The sequence below is a fragment of the Trichosurus vulpecula genome, chromosome 1, assembly GCF_011100635.1.
Source record: "Trichosurus vulpecula isolate mTriVul1 chromosome 1, mTriVul1.pri, whole genome shotgun sequence".
Lineage (NCBI taxonomy): Eukaryota > Metazoa > Chordata > Mammalia > Diprotodontia > Phalangeridae > Trichosurus > Trichosurus vulpecula.
In genome coordinates, this window is record NC_050573.1 from 79,449,861 (window position 1) to 79,470,391 (window position 20,531).

The window sequence follows — 20,531 nt, forward strand, 5'->3', positions numbered from 1 at the left end:
CATTAATCTTTGGTCAATGTTTAACTTCAATGCTTCAGAGACTTGTTCCATGACTTGCTGTTAAATAATATCATGAAAGGAATATTTCTGTTTCAAATGAAAATGGGGCCTTTATTTAGAGGAGAAGCTCAGGATTACTGGAATGTAAGCTCCTTGAAGGCATACTGTTTCCTTTTTTTCTTTGTATCCCTAGCACCAAGTGCAGTGCTTGGCATCCCTCAAGCACAGCAGAGTTCCTTGAGGAAAGAATAGAACTGAGATTAGCAGGGGAACTGGATTTCTAAACTTGACTCATTACAGACAAACTGAATTTCTGAACAAAGTTCAGAGACAAAGAACCATGACTTAGGCAATTATAGAACTGAGTGAAATCAAATATACAAAATCAATGTTTGTTTTTCTTATACTATACACACAATATATTGATAGGAGGAAATGCATTTATCAAGTTCATGAAAGAGTAATTGAGGAAGCCATAGAGATTAATTTAGGTGATAAAATTCACAATACCTGGGACTTCTGCAACACAGGAGCAAGATAAAATCTAAGGTTAACTATGGATTCAATGATTTCTGTCAACATGTCCACTCTCAGCAGTTTTTTGGTGCAAGTATTGGGGATTGAGCAATATGATGCTGCCTTCTGCCCATACTTGTTGCTTCAGTGGTCTCTTAGTCACTTTTCAAATGTGTGTCTTCTTTTTTCTCACCTTTGCTCTCTTTTTCCTTGGCCTATTTCTTATTTCTTCCCCCAATCAGAAATCAAGCCACTGTATATATAGACAAGGATCACAGGGTGCATAGATCTTTCAACCAAGCATGAGTTACTTTTCCCTAAATGCACAGGAAAGAGAGGGAGTAGGGGATGCTATTAGAGTCCCAGGAGTAGGGGATATATCTGGTGGCCATTTCTGGGATGAGTAGGTATGTGGGTTGTTTTTTGGTGAGTTCATAAGGAGACTCTTTCCTTTATTCCCATATGTCACCTTTTGCTCCTTGGTCCCCATGTGGAGCAATCAGGAGGGAGAACTAGCAGCAGACCATCCTGCCTTCCTCCTAAAGGGGGATCTGAGACACATGAGCCTCCCCACATACCTGGTTAAGAGGGGAGCCTCAGACTGAACAAATCCCTCCTTGTTTTTTTTCTTTCCTAGATACCTCTTGTATTCTTGGATTTCTACCTATCTCAAAAGTTCCTTGGCATGAAGACCCCTTTGTGCTTAGGGAAGAAGGAATGAATATAAGTTTTAGTGGAGAGGCATCCTTAAGGGGTCCTCAGGGTCCTCCCCACTTAAAGGAGATCTGCTATCAGTTCAAGGTGAGTGATCCCCACTCACCCCTCATATGGTCATTTCAATATCTTTCATAGATACTATCACCAGATTCTCTTTGTCACAATCATGGTATGGTATCTTTGTTATTTTAAAGCTCCTTCATGTCCTTGTCATAGCTATTGGTGTCCTGTGTCCTTATCACAGCCAACATCAATATTTTTATCACAGTCACAGCCCTCCTATGTTCCTCCTATACGCTGGTCCTCCTATGTCACAGAAATTCACTGGGCCCTTGTGTCCCTGTCAGAGATATTGTCCCTCTTCTCCATTATAATCATCTGTCCTCCCATGCTCATATCCCTACCACAGTCACTGATTCCTCTTCCTCCTTCCTTGTGTTCTCTCCCAGGTGTGATGGAAATTCTCAGGCCTTTAGGAGCCAGTCTCTCTACTTCTCTCATTGCTTTCTCCCTTCTCCTCATGATACCCAAAGCAGCCTTAGGTAAGTGTTTGGTTCTATTTATTTGATTTCTTCTAGCCTGGAGCAGGAGCTTTGAAGACTTATAATTGTACATATAGAGATTCTGTCTGACCCTATTCTCCATGTTTTCCTGAGTCATATGCCTGATTTTCTCCTAATCCTTTCTTGGGATTTTCTTAACTTCCCTATGTTCTCTCTGCTTGGGCTTTTTCATTATCCTCATAATCTATCCCCTCCTTCTTTACTTCTCTCTCTCTGAAATCTCCCACCATACTTTCTCTCTCCCCATCCTATTTAAAGGTTCCTTTCTTTTGTCCATTTTACATACTGAAATCTGACCCCATCTGCTCTATGCTGTTCTTTTTGACCTCTTACCTCCTCTTTCTGCCTGATTGAACAGGAGAGTTCAGAGTTATTGGACCAGCAGAACCCATCCAGGCATCACTTGGGGGAGAGGCAGAGTTACCATGTTACCTGTACCCACCTCAAAGTGCTCAGCACATGGAGGTGCTCTGGTTGCAATCTACTCAGATGGTACATCTTTATCAAGATGGGGTGGATCAGTTTGGAGACCAGGCCCCTGATTACAAAGGGAGGACAGAACTGGTGAGAGATGCCATCACAAGTGGGAATGTCACCCTGAAGATACGAGATGTGAGACTCTTGGATGCAGGAAGGTACATGTGTCTCATTGCAGATAGTTTTCACCAAGAGCAAGCTGACATGGAGCTGAAGGTCTTAGGTAAAGAGATGGGCCCTGGACTGGGCATGTTTGTGTGCTTATATGGGTGGGGGAACTTCCTTCCTAGCTCTGTGATTCCTGAATATCGTAGTTGAAAGGGACCTCCCAGTCCATCTACTCCAATACCTCTGTGAACAAGAAATGTCTCTCTACATGCCCAGCAGGTCCATATTTTCATTTGGCCTATATTCTTGGCCCCTCCCCTGTTGCCTTGTTCATGGAAGATAATCAATGAATGTATGTGGAATTGAATAGAGTTTCCAGCATTTACTTAGACACTGTAATGAGAAATCATGCTACTTCCCTGGGGGTGGCAGCCTTCTTCACTTCTGGATAAATTTCACCATTAAGAAGTTTATACTGACATCATACTGAAATCATCCTCTCTGCAGAGTTTTGCCCACTGCTACTAGCTCTGTCCCAGAGGGACTATAAAAACAAGTCTAATCCATTTTCCAGAGCCTAGTTCTTAAAACAGGCAAACAATTATCATGCCCTGGCTAAGTCTTCTCTTCTCCAGGCTATGACAATCACCAAACTGGTAGAATGAGAATGCTAAATTTTAGCAGTTTTGTTTTATGGCATAATCTCAAAGCTGTTTACCATCTGGATCATACTCCTCTTGATTCCCTTGGATTATTTGCCAGCTCTTCTCTGGGAATCTCCATGTTCTTTCCATTCCAAAGACCTCAGACTCAATAGCCTTGGGGCATGGGACAGGAAGAACATGATAGGCATTGCTAAGATTGGGGAGCACATAAAGAGAGAAATTCCAAACATTCTCTTTAAGAAGATTTACTGAGAAGGGAGAGAAGAAAAGTGGGAGAAAATAGAAAGCTTCAAAGGGAAGAAATTGGGAAGGGGTGGGGGTTGTAGAAGGAGGAACACCATTTTTGTGCTTCTTCTTTCTTTCCTTCTGCCACACATATATTCTATAGCAGTTCACCTCTCTAGGCTTCTACTTCTCAAGGCCATAGCAGTCAAGCACATGTAGACAGACTGGAACAAAACTACCAGATGGGAAGATATGGGGGATGAGGAAGAATAGCACTTCTCAAACTAATCTAGCCAAGGAACACTTTGAGGCTTGAGAAATACAGAGTCTATAAATTCTGGTCCCAGTGACCTGGGGCATGGGATATTTCTAAGGAAAGGTGGGTTAGGGGCAGGGTGTTGGAGCACAATGAGGAAAATCAAACCCTTTTTGATACTGAATTTTATATTGTGACTGAATCACTCTTGCTTCAATCCAAATCACATTAGGATCATTTTAATTTTAGGAGGCAACATGGTATTGCATTTGTTGTCAAAGGATTTGGATTCAAGTCCTGGCTCTCTTATTAACTATGTGAATGATCTTAGACTAGTCATTTCACTTCTACAGGCCTCAGTCCCTCATCTGTAAAATGAGGGAGTTGGACTAAGTTGGTTCCAAAGGTCCCTTCTTGTTCTACATTTTAATGGAGGACCAAGATTCAGGGTATAACAGCTAGGGAACTGTGTCCAGAATCAGAACAACATGATTTTAAGCCCTACTTGAAGCACTTACTGGCTGTATATTCCTGCCTCTCTGTGCCTCAGTTTCCTCATATGTAAAATTAGAAGGCTGGATTGAATAGCTTTGATAGCCTAAGTCTCTTCCAGGTCTAAATATATGATCTTGTGATAATTATGATTGTTTTATATGCCAGCTATTCTCTCACCTTTGTCTTCTAGAGTGAGACTGGTTTCATCTCTTTTTAGGATTTGAGGGTACCATCTCAGAGCTTCAGTCCTCATCCCCTTATGCTCTCACCACTGTTAATTGCTAATGATTAGTGCTCAATTTCCATCTAAGCAATTAATATCTATTAGATTTTTAGAAAGGGATATTTACTAAAATATTGCAAGAACATAATTACAAATATTTGCTCCCAACACCTGGGGTATGATTTTCCCTGTCCCACCTCAGTCTCTGGGAGGAGTAGAATCAAACTTAAGACCAGTTCTACATAACATTGTTCCCACCAAATTGACTTCCAAAGATGGCATAGCCTATGGATGGATGAGCCTGCATCTATCCTACAACAGCCTGGGTCATTTTGGTTCTTTTGGACTTTACTTTTTACTCTATGACTCCTGGCAAATCTTTGCAAAGGGCTCTAGCCTTTCTGTTGAAGTCCACAGGGTTGTAGCCATTTTCAGGACTCCTTCACCTAAAACAAGGAAAGAAAGCCCCCTACAGAGACAGAAGCAATAGCTTAGCCATATCTTCTCAGTTTCAAGGAAGCTCTGAGTGAAAAACAGCCCCAAATCCCTATCCTACTTAGTTGTCACAGCAGCTCTTTCTTCTTCTGTAACACCAGTTCCAAAAGAGCAAATGTAGGCTTGATGTATGGAAAAACTTCCTAAGAATTAGAACAATACCAAAGTGAAAGGGCCCTTCCCTTATGGGAGGTAATGAGCTACCCCTTCCTATGAGTCTTTAAGCAAAGTCTGGGTGGTCACTTGTAGGAAGAGACTTAGAGGTGATTCTGATTTGTGTTTTTTTTTTTGGAGGGAGGAAGGCTGGGCAATTGGGGTTAAGTGACTTGCCCAACGTCACGCAGCTTGTAAGTGTGTCAAGTGTCAGAGGCTGGATTTGAACTCAAGTCCACCTGACTCCGGGGCCACTACTCTACTCATTGTGTCACTTAACTGCCCCATAAGTTTGTGTAAAACAAAATTGGCCCTTGAGTTCCCTCTTATCTCTTAGATCCCCTCAGTATAAACCTGTCTAAAAAATACACAAAATTGGCCCCCTATCCCACTTGTACTTTATGGTGTCTTCATCAATACAGTCTAATGTTGTATTTCACAAATGGGGAGTGGGGCTAACACCAGATGATATGACCTGAGCTAGGCATAGAGAAAGGAGATATGGTCATGGTAATGCTATTGGTGGAAGGGAAAGATGTGTCTGCTGTAAAATACAAAGGTTGGCACAGGAAGTGGCCATGACTGGAAGGGCTGAGAATTTGGCCATATCTATGGCTTTGCTCTCTGCTAAATGGGAGGATGGGAGCTGGAGGTGAGCAGAAAAAGTATTGTAAGGATCCTCATGACAGCCCTAGTTCTGATATTCATGTGCAATTTTGTTTTAGGTGAAGAACCTGAGTCACCAACTATGCTATCAAAATCATTTATACTCCTTGTCTTTTGGACCATGGTGTTTTTAATTGTTTTAGTTTTGATTCTGCTATTTCAAGGTAATTATGAGGGGAAACTGGGGTAAGGGCTTCCTATCTGGCTCATCAGGCATGCCTAGTCAGGGAGGGGACAAGGACTTTGGAATGCTGGGACTTGGGAGCCTGCCTTTTGCCCAGTCCTTGGTCACTTGCTATGGGATACGCTTTGCCCCTCAGTCCACGCCCTTCAAGGTCACTCATCTCCAAATGCCCATCCTTAGAATCCTGCTCCTCTCACCTATCCTTATAGTTAAATGACTAGTCAAATTTCTTTCCTATACCATCCTCTACTCTATATTCCTAATTTATGGCTTTCTTTCACATTCACTTTCGTGAAGAACTTATTGCTTGCAAATCATGTGCCAGGCTGTGATTGTTATTGTTAAGTCATTATGGTCTTGTCCCATCCTTCATTACCCCATTTGAGATTTTCTTACTATGTTGCCTCCTAAAATTAGAGTTATCCTAAACCACTGGATTGGTTTGCCATTTCCTTCTCTAAATAACTTTTGAAGTGAGGAAATTGAGGCAAACAGGTTAAATGACTTTCTCAGGGTTAGGTGACTAGTTAGTGTCTGAAGCCAGATTTGAACTGACTTTAGGCTCAGCATTCTATCCATTGTACCACCCAACTGCCTTCTTCTAGGCCACATGGAAATATAAGCAATAATTTCCTCCCTCTCCTTCAGTGCCAAACTCTACCCTGGGTGGGGTTGGAGGAGTAGGAGTCTGAATGAGGGTCATCTTTGACTCATAAAAATAATTGAAAAAAATTTCAATCAGTGAGCATTTTTTAACAATCTGTTGTGTACTTTGCTTTATAGTCTGGGCTAACGAAATAAGTTCCTTTTAGCTGAGACTCTGTACTTGCCTTCACAAAGCTGATAATCTAAGTGGGAATAAGTCATGGATAGAAATGTGAGATAAGAACAAAGAGAGATCCAGGTAATAATTGTGAGAAACCTGAGGAGGGAGAAATCCCTTTTACCTGGTTGTGGGAAGGGGTCAAGAAAGACTTCAGGAAGTACATGGCCCCTGAGATGGGCCTTGAAGGAAGAATGGACTTAGAGATAGGGGTGGCATAGCAATTATTCTCACCTTGGAAGTAAAGCAAGAAAAGGGGAAAGGGAGGGATGAGGAGGAAGGACAAAGATTACAGTTTGGCAGGAACATAGTATATATGAATCAATCAATTAATCAACAAGAAGAATTTGTTAACTACACATTGTATGTCAAATGTATTCTAGGTACTAGGGATAAAAAGAGAAAAAGGAAATAGTTTTTGCTCTCAAGGAGTTTTCATTCCATCAGGAGAGACGACACATGCCTCATAAACCTAAGCACAAGAAATGCAAGATAATTCTGGAGAGGCAGTATTAGCATCTGGGAGACATGATCTGGAAAGATGACATATGGAATTGAGCTGAGACTTGAAAGAAAGTGGAAAATTCTAAAAGGTAGAATCTAGAAGAGAGGACATTGCAGGCAAAGGCATGGAGATGGAAGGTAGAGTGGGAAGAACTGCAGGAAGGAAAATATGGCTCAACCTTAGAGTGTCTGAAGGGAAGTTGTGTATAATAAGGCTCCAAATGTGAGACAGGTTGTAAAGGGTTTTAAACACCAAAGGAAGGAGTTTATATTTGACCCAAGAGGAAACTGGTGCTCCATCATGTGTGACTCTTTGTGACCTGATTTTGAGGATTTCTTTGCAGAGATCCTGGAATGGTTTGCCATTTCCTTCTCCAGCTCATTTTCCATGAAGGTTGGATAGGAGCTTAGGAGCATAGAAAATTCTTGTAAGGAAAGGCTGGAGACAAGCTGTAACTGGTAAGTAGAAAGTCAGTTTAGTAAGCTTTGAGTATTACCTGGTGCCTCACACAGATATAGCACCCTGAAAAACTGGCCCAAACTCATCACCAAAGTTAAGATATGAAACATGGTCCCCATTGAACCCCAAACTGGACTTCAAGCAAACAGGGTTAAATGACTTGCCCGGTGTTACACAGCTGGCAATTATCTGAGGCTGGATTTGAACTAAGGAAGATGAGTCCAGGCCCAGCACTTTGTCCACTGTGCCACCTAGGGAGAAATTATTTATATTTGAAGATAGATATGGTTAGACATGTGCTTTAGCAAAATCCTTGTGGCAACTGAGTAGAAGATGAATTGGAGAGAAGAGACTCATGAAGTAGGGAGACCAATTGGGAGGCTATTGTAATAATCCAAGCAAAAGTTAACAAAGGCTTGTATTAATGGGTGTCCATAACAACAGAGAAAGCGATTAATGTAAGAGATGTTTAGAGGTAGACTTTGCAATATGTAGCAACTAAAAAATATATGTATATATATTCATAAATATATATATATATAATATACACACATCTATCTATCTGTCTATCTATCTATCTATCTACCTATGTATGTGGTGAGGGGGAGGGCAGGCAGTGATTTCAGTGGCCATCTGCTAGACAGGATGGGAGAGGATAGGTTTAAAGCTTTACATAGAGAGGTTGGCCTTGGCCTGGAAAAGGTCTTCCTCTTCACCAGAAACTTAAAAAAAGGAGGAGAATATGAAGGAAGATGTTAAGAATTTAAAGAGGTTGAGAAGAGGAGGAGAGATTAAATGTAGAATAATCTATGAGGCAAGGTCTTCAGATATAGAAAGAGGTGATATAGGAAGCTTGAAAGAAGTGGAGGTTTGAAATAGCCACTGTGGGAAGTGGAATAGAGAAAGAATGAGAAATTAGTGAAAAAAAAATCTTGTGTTGAGAGCACAGCTGAGATTAGATATAAATTTGATTTTTAGGAAAATGTATTTTAATGTTTCAATGAACAATATCTATCTTCTCTCCTCACTTCCCTTCCCCTTATTGAAAAAGAAATAAAAAATAAAACATTTGTAACATAAAAAGCATAGTCAAGAAAAAACAGAATCCTGCATTGGTTCTATGCAAAAATTAATGTCTAAATCTGTACCCTTATCCATCATCTCTCCATCAGGAGGAGGGTATGGGTTGTCTGGAGTCATGGCTGGTCATTGCAAATGACATATATTTGCAGTAGACTTATTCAATAACTTTCATAACTTCCTCTAGATATGTTCATCAGCATATGATTAAGAACAAGAGAGACAGATAGAAGAAGTCATCTAGAGATGAGGTTTGGTAAAGTTTAACCACCAGTGAGGCAAGGGAAAGGGATGGAAGAGCAGAAGACAGCGTAATATTTAACCAATGAAAATAGTCAGGATTAGGAGGGGAAGCAAGTGAAGTTATGGTAAGGGTGATGGCCTGAAAAAGTACTAATGGTTGGAAAGACTGGAACTCATGATAGGGACCAAGATTAGGTTGAGAAGGAAGATCTTTGGAGTGAGGAGAGGTGAGGTATAGAGAGAGATGATATGATAGTATGATGGTATGATTTGATCATGGAATGTCAAAATTCTTGATCATGGAAGTGGAAATTTGTGAGTGATGGCAAGGGGAAAGGTACTTCAATCTCTGCCTTTGTGTGGATGAGTTGGCATGGAGGATTAAGTCATGGGAATTGAGAAGATTGAGAAACTGAGAGGCTAGAGTATTTGAAGGAATATCAACATACATGTAATATGCCCTAGTATGACAGGAGTTTAAAATTAACATGACTGATGTGAGCTTTTTGAAAAAGGAGGGAGAAAGATCTGACTGGCAGGTAACTGTCAACTAATTGGATTGTGTAAGCAGAGGATTACTGAGGGTTCTATAGCAGCAGAAAATGGCAATGGAAGTGAATTCTATTTTGACTCCCTCACAAAGACAAGTGAGGTTGAGCGATATGAGAAAAGGTGCATCCAAGGAAAGCAGTGACCTCTAGGGAAGGATAGGTCTCAGTAAGTGCTAGAAGATGGAGGGAGAAAGAGAGAAAGATGTTAATAATCAAAGCCATTTTCTGAATTAAGAAACATAAAGTAAGAAAAAGTTCTGAAAGGAAGGAAGGCTTGTTAATTAAAGAAAAGGAATTCCAGCAGGCACAATGGAAAGGTGAGCAGAGCTGGAATAGTCCCCCTTTATGTATGAAGTCCAGTTGGGGTGCAATGGGGACCATGTTTGATATCTTAACTTTGGTGGTAGGTTTGGACCAGTTGCTCAGGGTGCTACATCTGTGTGAGGCACCAGGTAATACTCAAAGCTTACTAAACTGACTTTCTACTTACCGGTTCCAGCTTGTCCCCAGCTTTTCCTTACAAGAATTTTCTATGCTCCTAAGTTCCTATCCTACCTCTTACCATATCTGAAGTTCCTGAGTTCCTATTTCAATATCCCAATAACAAATCTTAACTTTCTTTGGCTACATAGCTCCCACCTGCTTGTACTCCATTTCCTTTTCCATTTGAGCATAGCCAATCAGCCTACAGGCTAAGATGTGTGTACTTCATAAAAAGCAGAAGTAAAGTGTAATAACAATTTGGAACAGTTAATCGCAATCTTCTTCTGTAACACCAGTTCCAAAAGAGCAAATGTAGGCTTGATGTATGGAAAAACTTCCTAAGAATTAGAACAATACCAAAGTGAAAGGGTCCTTCCCTTATGGGAGGTAATGAGCTACCCCTTCCTGTGAGTCTTTAAGCAAAGTCTGGGTGGTCACTTGTAGGAAGAGACTTAGAGGTGATTCTGACTTGTGTTTTTTTTTTGGAGGGAGGAAGGCTGGGCAATTGGGGTTAAGTGACTTGCCCAACGTCACGCAGCTTGTAAGTGTGTCAAGTGTCTGAGGCTGGATTTGAACTCAAGTCCTCCTGACTCCAGGGCTGGTATTCTTGTCAAATACAGGGTTACCATATTTATTTGCTTCTGTAAATTATATGTCTACTCCATTCCATTGATCTACCTTTCTATTTCTTGGTCAGTACCAGATAGTTTAGATAATTACTACCTTATAATATAGTTTAAGATCTGGTACAGCTACATCTCCTTCCTTTACATTTTTTATTAGTTCCTTTGATATTCTTGACTTTTTGTTCTTCCAAATGAATTTTGTTATTTTTTCTCGTACAGTAAAATAATTTTTGGCTAATTTAGTTGGAATGGCATTGAATATATGAATTAGTTTAGGTAAATTTGTCACTTTTATTATATTGGTCTTGTCTATCCACGAACAATTAATATTTCTTCTATTATTTAAATCTGATTTCATTTGTACAAAATGTTTTTTCAAAATAATTTTGCTTACATGGTTCCTGAGTTTGTTTTGACAGGTGTACTTCCAGGAATTTCATACTGTCGAGAGTTTTTTTATGCTGTCTAGAGTATCTCTTACTATCTCTTCTTGCAGGGTTATGTTTGTGACATCTTGGAATGCTGATGATTTATGTGGCTTTATATACTGCTACTTTGCTAAAATTGTTGATTGTTTCAACTAAATTTTTTGTTGAATCTATGGGATTTTCCAAGTATATGATTTCTATTATATCATCTGCACAAAGAGATAGTTTTATTATCTCATTCCCATTCTCATTCCTTCTGTTTCTTTTTCTTCTCTTTTTACTATTTAGGATTTCCAATAGAATAATGTATTAGATTGATGGCAGTGGGCATCCTTGTTTCACATCTGATCTTACTTGGAAGGATTCTAACTTATCCCCATTATATGCTAATGGTTTTAGATAAATATTTTTTATAAGTTTAAGAAAAATCCTCTTATACTTTCATGTGTTTTAAAACAGAAATGAGTATTGTACTTTATCAAAAGTTTTTTCTGCATCTATTGATATGATCATATAATTTTAAAAATATTTATTATTGATATAATAAATTATGTTAATAGTTTTCCTTATGTTAAGCCCTTCCTGCATGCCTGGTGTAAATCTCACTTGATCATAATGTATAATCTTTGTAATATATTGCTGTACTCTTTTGCCTAGTATTTTATTTAGGATTTTTGCATCCATATTCATTAGTGAAATTGGTCTGTAATTTTCTTTCTCTGTTTTTACTCTTCCTGGTTTTGGTATCAGTATCATCTTTGTTTCATAAAAGGATTTTGGCAGGGTATCTTCTTTGCCTATTATAGCAAATAATTTATTTAATATTGAAATTAGTTGATCTTTAAATGTTTGATAGAATTCTCCTGTAAACTCATATGGCCTTGGTGGTTTTTTCTTTGGAAGCTTTTTTATGGCCTGTTCAGTTTCTCTTTTTAAAATAGGTTTTTTAGATATTCTATTTTGGCTAACCAAGGCAATTTTTAATTTTTGTAAATATTCTTCCATGTCATTTAAATTGCTAAATTTATTGCCATATAGTTGGACAGAATAACTCCTTATAATTGTCTTAACTTCAAAATTGTTAGTGGTGTATTCACCCTATTCAATTTTACTTCTAATGCTATGTTTTTCTACTTTTTTTCTCATCAAATTAATGAATGTTTTGTCTGTTTTATTGGCTTTTTCTTTTTTTTAAATTTATTTATTTAACATATTTAGTTTTCGGCATTGATTTTCACAAGAGTTTGAATTATAAATTTTCTCCCCATTTCTACCCTCCCCCCCACTCCAAGATGGCATATATTCTGGTTTCCCTGTTCCCCAGTCAGCCCTCCCTTCTGTCAGAGTTTAGAGAACTATGTCCCACGCCTGGGGGGATGCGCCAGCTCTGCCACACCAGCACTCCTCCTTCCCCAAGAACCGCCAACCCGGACTGGGCTTAGATCTTCAGCAAGCTCTTCCCTCCTGCTCTGATCCGCCACTTAATTCCTTCCACCAGGTTGGTCTGGGGCTGGAAGCAGCTGCAGCTATAGCTGCCCCACCTCCCCGCAGTGGCCAAACTGTGAACTCCTTCCACTCCCACAGCTTTTCCCACTAACCTTCTCTATTGTCTTTGGTGTTTGTGGGTTGAGAATTCTGGTAACTGCCACAGCTCACTGATTCAGGGCGCTAGGACATGCTGCACCAGGCTCCTGGTCTGGTTGGTCCAAGCAGTTCACGTTGGGCTCTGCTCTGCTCCACTCTGCTCCCAGCTCCCAGCTCCGAGTTCCCAGCTCCGTGTGGGATAGACCTCACCCAGAGACCATCCAGGCTGTCCTGGGCTGGAGCCCTGCTTCCCTCTGCTGTTTTGTGGGTTCTGCAGTTCTAGAATTGTTTCAGAGCCATTTTTTATAGGTTTTTGGAGGGACTGGGTGGGGGGAGCTCACGTAGTTCCTGCTTTCCAGCCACCATCTTGGCTCTGCCCCACTTTGTTCATTTTTTCATAGAACTAACTGCTAGTTTTATTTATTAATTCAATAATTTTTGCACTCAGTTTCATTAATGTCACCTTTAATTTTTAGGATTTCTAGTAGTGTTTAATTGGGGATTTTTAGTTTGTTCTTTTTCTAGTTTTTTTTTAATATTGCATACACAATTCACTGGTCTGCTTTTTCTCTAAGCATTTATAGATATAAATAAATACATACAATTTTCCTCTGATCAGTGCTTTTAGTGAATTATTGATTATTTCTATGATTTATTCTTCAATTCACTCATTCTTTAAGATTAGATTGTTTAATTTCCATTGTGGTCTGAAAAGGATACTCTAAATATTTCTGTTTTTCTCCTTTTAACTCCACACCTTTTATGTCTTAATATGTGGTCAATCTTTTAAAAGCTCCATAAAACACTGAGAAAAAGGTACATTGCATTCTATTTTCATTCATTTCTCTCCAGATACCTGTCATATCTAGCTTATCTAAAGTTCTATTCAATTCCTTGACTTGTTTCTTACATTTTTTTTTGTTAGATTTATGTAGTTCTTAAAGGGAAAGCTTTTGGTCCCCTACTAATATAGTTCTACTATCCTTCTCCACCTATATTTCATTAAACTTTTCTTTTAAAAATTTAAATGTTACAGAATTTGGTGAATATAGGGGTTCAGTATTGATATTACTTAATTTTCTATAGTACCTTTTATGAACATGTACTTATTCTGTTGATCTATTTTTAATTAAATCTATTTTAGCCATATTTTGTCTGAGATCATATTTGCTACCATTGCCTGTTTTTGCATCAATTAAAGCATAATGAATCCTGATCCATTCCTTCTTTTTAACTGTGTGTATCTCTCATTCTTTTAAAAAATTTTTATTTTTTATTTTTAGTTTACAATACTCAGTTCCACAAGTTTTTGGGTTCCAAATTTTTTCCCCTTCCCTCTCCTCCCTCCTCACCCCCCAAGATGGCATAGAATCTGATATAGGTTCTCCATATACCTTCACATTAAACTTATTTTCACAATAGTCAAGTTGTAAAGAAGAATTATAACCAATGGAATCAACCATGAAAAAGAAGAAATCAAACAGAAAAAATAGAGAGAGCAAATAGTTTGCTTCAATCTACCTACACACTCAGTAATTCTTTCTCTGGATGTGGATAACTTTTTCCATCATGAGTCTTTTGGAGCTGTCTCAGAACCTTGGATTGCTGAGAAGAGTCAAGTCTCAAGGACCAAAATTAGTCATCACAGATACTGTGTGTCTGCTGTTGTGTATAATGTTCTTCTGGCTCTGGTCTCCTCAGTTAGCATCAGATCATAAAAGTATTTCCAGGTTATTATGAAGTCCATCTGCTCCTCATTTCTTATAACACCATAGTATTCCATTACATTCATATACCACAACTTGTTTAGCCATTACCCAACTGATGGGGATCCCCCTGATTTCCAATTCTTTGCCACCACAAAAATAAATTTTTTTAATGTATGGGTCCTTTTTCCACTTGTATGATCTCTTTGGGACAGAGCCCTAAAAGTGGTATTTTTGGGTCAAAGGGTATGCCATTTTTATAGCCCTTTGGACATAGTTCTAAATTGCTCTACAAAATGCCTGGATCTATCCACAACTCCACCAACAACGTAGTAGTGTTCCAATTTTTCCACATCTTCTCAAGAATTTGTAATTCTCCTGTTTTGTCATGTTAGCCAATCTGGCAGGAAAGATGTGGTACCTAAGTGTTGTTTTGATTTGCATTTCTCTAATCAATAGTGATTTAGAGCATTTTTTCACATGCTTATAGATATCTTTAATTTCTTCCTCTGAAAACTGCTTGTTCATATCCTCTGACCATTTCTCAGTTGGGGAATGACTTGTATTCTTACACATTTGACTCAGTTCCCTATATATTTTGGCGATGAGACCTTTATCAGAGATATTTGTTGCAAAAATTCTTTCCCAATTTTCTGCTTCCTTCCTAATCTTGGTTGCATCAGCTTTATTTGTACAAAACCTTTTCAGTTTAACACAATCAAAATTGTCCATTTTGCATTTTGTAATGCTCTCTGTCTCTTGCTTGGTCATAAATTCTTCCCTCCTCCACAAATCTGACAAGTAAAGTATTCCTTGCTCTCCCAAATTGCCTATAGTATTAGCCTTTATATATAAATCATGAACTTAATTTGACTTTATTTTTGTTATATGGTGTAAGATATTGGTGAATGCCTAGTTTCTTTCATACTATTTTCCAGTTTTCCCAGCAGTTTTTGTGAAAAAATGAGGTCTTATCCCAGAAGCTGAACTCTTTGGGTTTATCAAAGAGTAGATTACTGCAGTCATTGACTATGGTGTCTTGTGTACCTAACCTATTCCACTGTTCTGTCATGCTATTTCTTAGCCAGTACCAAGTAATTTTGATGACTGCTGCTTTGTAAGACAGTTTAAGATCTCATATGGCTAGGCCACCTTCTCTAGCATTTCTTTTCATTAATTCCCTTGATATTCTGGACCTTTTGTTCTTCCAGATGAATTTTGTTATTATTTTTTCTAGCTCTATAAAATATTTCTTGGTAATTTGATTGGTATGGCACTAAATAAGTAAATTAATTTGGGTAAAATTGTCATTTTTATTGTATTAGCTTGGCCTAACCATGAGCAACTGATGTTGCTCCAATTATTTAGAACAGACTTCATTTGTGTGGAAAGTGTTTTATAATTGTGTTCATATAGTTCTTGGGTTTGTCTTGGCAGGTAGACTCCCAAATATTTTGTAGTGTTTATAGCAATTTTAAATGGAATTTCTCTTTCTGTCTCTTGCTGTTGGGCTTTGTTAGTAATATATAGGATTGCTGAGGATTTGTGTGAGTTTATTTTATATCCTGCAAGTTTGCTAAGATTTTTTATTATTTCAAGTAGGTTTTTACTTGATTTTCTAGGATTCTCTAAGTAGATCATCATATCACCTGCAAAGAGTGACAACTTAGTTTCTCCTTTGCCTATTCTAATTCCTGCAATTTATTCTTCTCTTGTTGTTAAAACTTACATTTCTAGTACCAAATTGAATAATAAGGGTGATAATGGACATCCTTGTTTCACCCCTGATCTTATTGGAAATGGATTTAGCTTATCCCTATTACATATAATGCTTGCTGATGGTTTTAGGTAGATGCTCCTTGTATCATTTTAAGGAACACTCCATTTATTCCTATGCTTTATAGTGTTTTAATAGGAATGGGTGTTGTATTTTGTCAAAAACTTTTTCTGTATCTCTTGAGAAAATCATACAGTTTCTAATAGTTTTGTTGTTGATGTGATCTGATAGTTTTCCTAATATTAAATCAGCTGTGCATTCCTGGAGCAAATTCTACCTGGTCATAGTGTATTACTCTTCTGATAAGTTGCTCTAATCTTTCTGCCAATATTTTATTTAAAATTTTTGCATCAATATTCACTAAGGATATTGGTCTATAATTTTCTTTCTCTGTTTGACTATTCCTGGTTAAGTATCAGTACTATAGTTGTGTCATAAAAAGAATTTGGTAGTGCTCCTTCACCTATTTTCCTAAATAGTCTATAAAGTATGCGAATTAATTGTTCTTTAAAGGTTTGATAGAATTTGCTTGAAAATCCATCTGGCCCTGGAAATTTTTTCTTAGGGAGTTCATTGATGGTTTGTTTGATTTCTTTTTCTGAGATAGGGTTATTTAAGTATTTTATTTCCTCCTCTTTTAACCTGGGAAATTTGTATTTTGTATTTTCTAATAATGTGTTAAGATTCTTTTCTGATCATAATTTTCAGGTAATTCTATAATTCTTATATTATCTCTCAATCTATTGTACAGATAATTTTTCCAACGAGATGTTTCAAATTCTCTATTTTTTTTAGTTTTAGTGTTTCTTGGTGTCTTATAACTTGATTCCTCTTACCCAATTCTAGTTTTCAAGGAGTTATTTTCTTCCTTAAGATTTGAGACTCTTTTTCCAATTGGCCAACATTTTTTAAAAATAATTTCCTTGCTTGCTTTTATTTTCTTTCTAATTTTCCTCAAACTCTCTTTGATTTTTTAAGTCCTTTTTAAAATTCTCCCAAATACTCTTTTTGGGCTTGTGACAATTTTTTGTAACTCTTTGGGGTAGGAGGGCCTTTTTTGCCCTCACTGTCTTCCTGTGAATATGAACCCAGATCTTCTTTTACACCACAGTAGCTCTCTATAATTGGGCTCTTTTTTCCTTTTCTTACTCATTTCTATTTTGTTTTATTTTATTTTTAGCAGTTTATTATTATAATAGGGTTTTAATCTTGACTTGGGGGTAATGGTGCTTCAGGCTTGAGTTTTTCTTTACTGTTATTTTCTGAATTCTGTCCAGGGTTTCAACCTCAGGCACTCATTTCCTGCCCTAAAACACAATTAGGTCAACCAGTCACATCCTGAAAATGTTCTTGCTTTCTGCAGGACCTCACTCAGTGGCATGTAGTTGCTCCTCCTTGCCCACAGGCACAGCCCAGGATCATGTCTAGTCAGTACTGCTAGGGCTGGTGTCCAGAGAGAGCAAGGATCTTTCAATCTTCCCCAACTCAGCCATCTGATCCTCAAGCTTTTCATTAGATGAAAATTTGTCAGGTGAAATTTCCTGGGGCCTAGTCTGCTTCCTGAAGGAGTTGCCTCCATGGCCTGCTGTTTGTTGATTTAGTAGAGTTGGCCTGGAGGTGTCTATACTTCACTTAGGCCAAATCTCAGCATCTAGAGGGCCTGTCTTTCCTGAGTTCCTCTCAAGCTGTCTTAGGAAGACAATTGCTTTACCCCTTTATTTTTGCTGTTCTGCCTTCATTTTGTGGTGAAGTTCTGTTTATGGAGGAAATTTGGAGAGCCCGGAAATTTTTTGTGTCCTCTGCCATCTTTCCAGAATGTTTCATCTAGGAGCTTCTTTTAGTTTATCTTCTCAGGTCAGTTCCCTGGCTGTGTGAGATCAATGGAATCCTGATTGTGACTTTGGCATTTGAAGTTGAATTGGCCCTTCATCACCTGTGGATACACCATAGATGCAAAGGTAAGAAAGGGATAAGTATGGTAGTAATGTGATAGAATCATGGGATATCAATAAAGCTTCAGCTGAGCAGTCCCTAAGTAGCCCAGATCCTGTGTGCAGTCCCGACCCCTCAGTGTAGCCCCAATTTGTATTTTCCCCATCCACCCCCAACTTGGAACATTTCATATCTGCTTACTCCTCAACCCATGTACTGCCCTGAACTCTGATTAAGCCTTAGTCTCTGCGTAGTCCTGCCCTTCTTGTGTCCACCAGTCTATGTGCAGGCATCCTTTTAAGTGCTCCCTGACCCTGAGTTTTTTCCTCTCTTTCCAAAAGTGATCTAAATCTCCTGATCTTCAAACAGTCTTGAACCCTCAATTGAGACCTAGTCCCTTTGCAGCCCTGAGCTCAGTGTCCCTCTGCCCTCTTCTATGGACGTGCATAAATTATGGAGTCCTAGGAGCTTTCTAAGACTGGATTAATTCAAATAGAATGTGCTGCATAAGACATAACTGGAGCCCAGTAGTGGTTTGGAGAGGATTTGGAGGATCTGGGGACATGCAAGAGGGCCATAAACAGATGGTCCCGGTCCTCTTTCCCCAGGAGATCTGGGAAGGAATATCCTGTTTCTCTTAAATATCAGCTTATGGTTTCCTTTTCACTTACAGGGTATCTTTTTAAGGAGCTATCATTTTGGTCTGACTGGAGAATTGTAGCATCAGTTTTTATGCTGGCAATATTTAAAATTGCATCTGTTTTAATGGAAGCCATTATATTTGTTCAGAAAGTTTTGTCACCACACCCCACCAGTCCTCAACGCTGACAATAAGGTAATTTCAGATGGTGGCTGCATTTGACTGGAGTACAAATGGGATATTCCCCACAGGCAGCTGATGAGAAACCAAGCTGAGCCTGTGGGATATCTGCGCTCTATGGGGGTGAGGCAGTTGCTGTCATAGTGAAAAGGAAAAAAGGAAAGGGAAGAATCACCACAAGAAAGTCAGTGGAAGGCTTGGGGGCATGGGATAGGCTGAGGAAGACTGTGGACTTGCCTCAGACTGGGTTGGGAAGAGGACAGTAGAGGAAGTCAAAGAGAGGCCACTCTCCTCTTCTTCCCACTGTCCTTTCCTCCCACTTTCCTTAGGCTCTTTTGTCCTCTCCTCCCTTCCATCTCTCTCTTCTCCTCTCTGCTTCCTTCTGATGTCTGTTTTTTATTTTCCTCCTGTACACTTCTCTCTTCCCTCCCCCACTTTCCTCATCCCTCTCTCCCTTTCCTTGTGCATCCTCTTCTCAAATAAATGCCTAATCACTGAGCTGAGTTAACATAATCTACTACACAAGTTTGTTTCCCTTCTTTGTCCAGGTCTCTGAATTGTAGTGGGAGCTGAGGGTGGGGTTGTATGGGAGATGAAACCCCTTTGTCTTCTTTTTCCAGGCTAATGGCTGAGGACCACCTTCTCCTGCCTTGATTTCTTAAAGCCCTTGACAGTCAGCTCCAACCCTCTCAATCACTCACTATATGCATTCTCTCCCTATCAGTCAGATTTTATGGCTCATGGTGGTCTGTCAGTACCAGACAAATTTGTTAAGCACCTACTATCTGCCAAGCACTCTCCTAAGCCCTGGGGATACAAAGAAGGGTAAAAGATATTATTTGCTCTGAGGAAACTCGCAGTCTAGTGGAGAGGTAACATGAAAACCATTATGTACAAACAAGGATGTTTGTACAGGATAAATTGGAGATAATCATTAAAGTCACTAGAATTAAGGAGGAGAAGGAACATGTTTTCCTAATAGTTGTGATTTTAGCTGGAACTTGAAGGAAGACAGGGAAGTTGGGTAGATAAGATGAGAAGAATAACAATTCTAGACATGAAGGACAGACAGTGAAAATCCTTGGAGTTCAGATATGAAGTGTCTGCCTCAAGGAACAGCAAGGTCAGTATCACTGGATCACAGAGTACATGGGATGGAGGGTAAAAATTGTAAGAAGACTGGAAAGGGAGTGGCAAATTATAAAGGGCTTTGAATGCCAAACAGAGGATTTTATATTAGATTCACTTCCTTGCAACCTGAAACTCTGTTCTTCATTCTCATCTTCAACTCCGTCCATTAACCCCTCAGTTATTTCCCTGGCCATCACCACAACACTGGCTCTATTCTTCCCTTCCCTATTCTGATCCCTTGGAAAACCAGTTCAGCTCTCCACTTTCCTCTTCTCTTGAATAGCTTGCCCCCTTGCCTCATTGCCTAACATGCCTTGCAAAGCCTCAGCTTTGGATCACTCCCCCCATCTTGCGCCTTTGCTCCTACACACCTGCAGGTGACAGAAGCTGGAGAAAATCACAAAGCCAGGCTGACTGGGTCCACTATAAATTTGTGTTACGTTGTCTCCACTTGGATTCTCACTGCTGCAAGGCAATCCTTTTAAACTTCCCCAATTATTTCACTATCTCATTCAGCTCAGTGGGTCTTCCAAACATTTTCATCCTTCCACAGGCCTCCCATGGCTAACCCTGCCCCAACTCCACCATTTCGGCTGAGAACATAGCTTTTTATTTAACTAAAAAGTTGAGAGACATCTCT

At 39.1% G+C, this 20,531-nt stretch overlaps 1 pseudogene; it reads left to right on the forward strand.

Moving 5' to 3' along the window:
- Positions 1-1,233: 1,233 nt before the first annotated feature.
- Positions 1,234-18,768, forward strand: LOC118833571 (annotated as a pseudogene).
- The last annotated feature ends 1,763 nt before the right edge of the window (positions 18,769-20,531 follow it).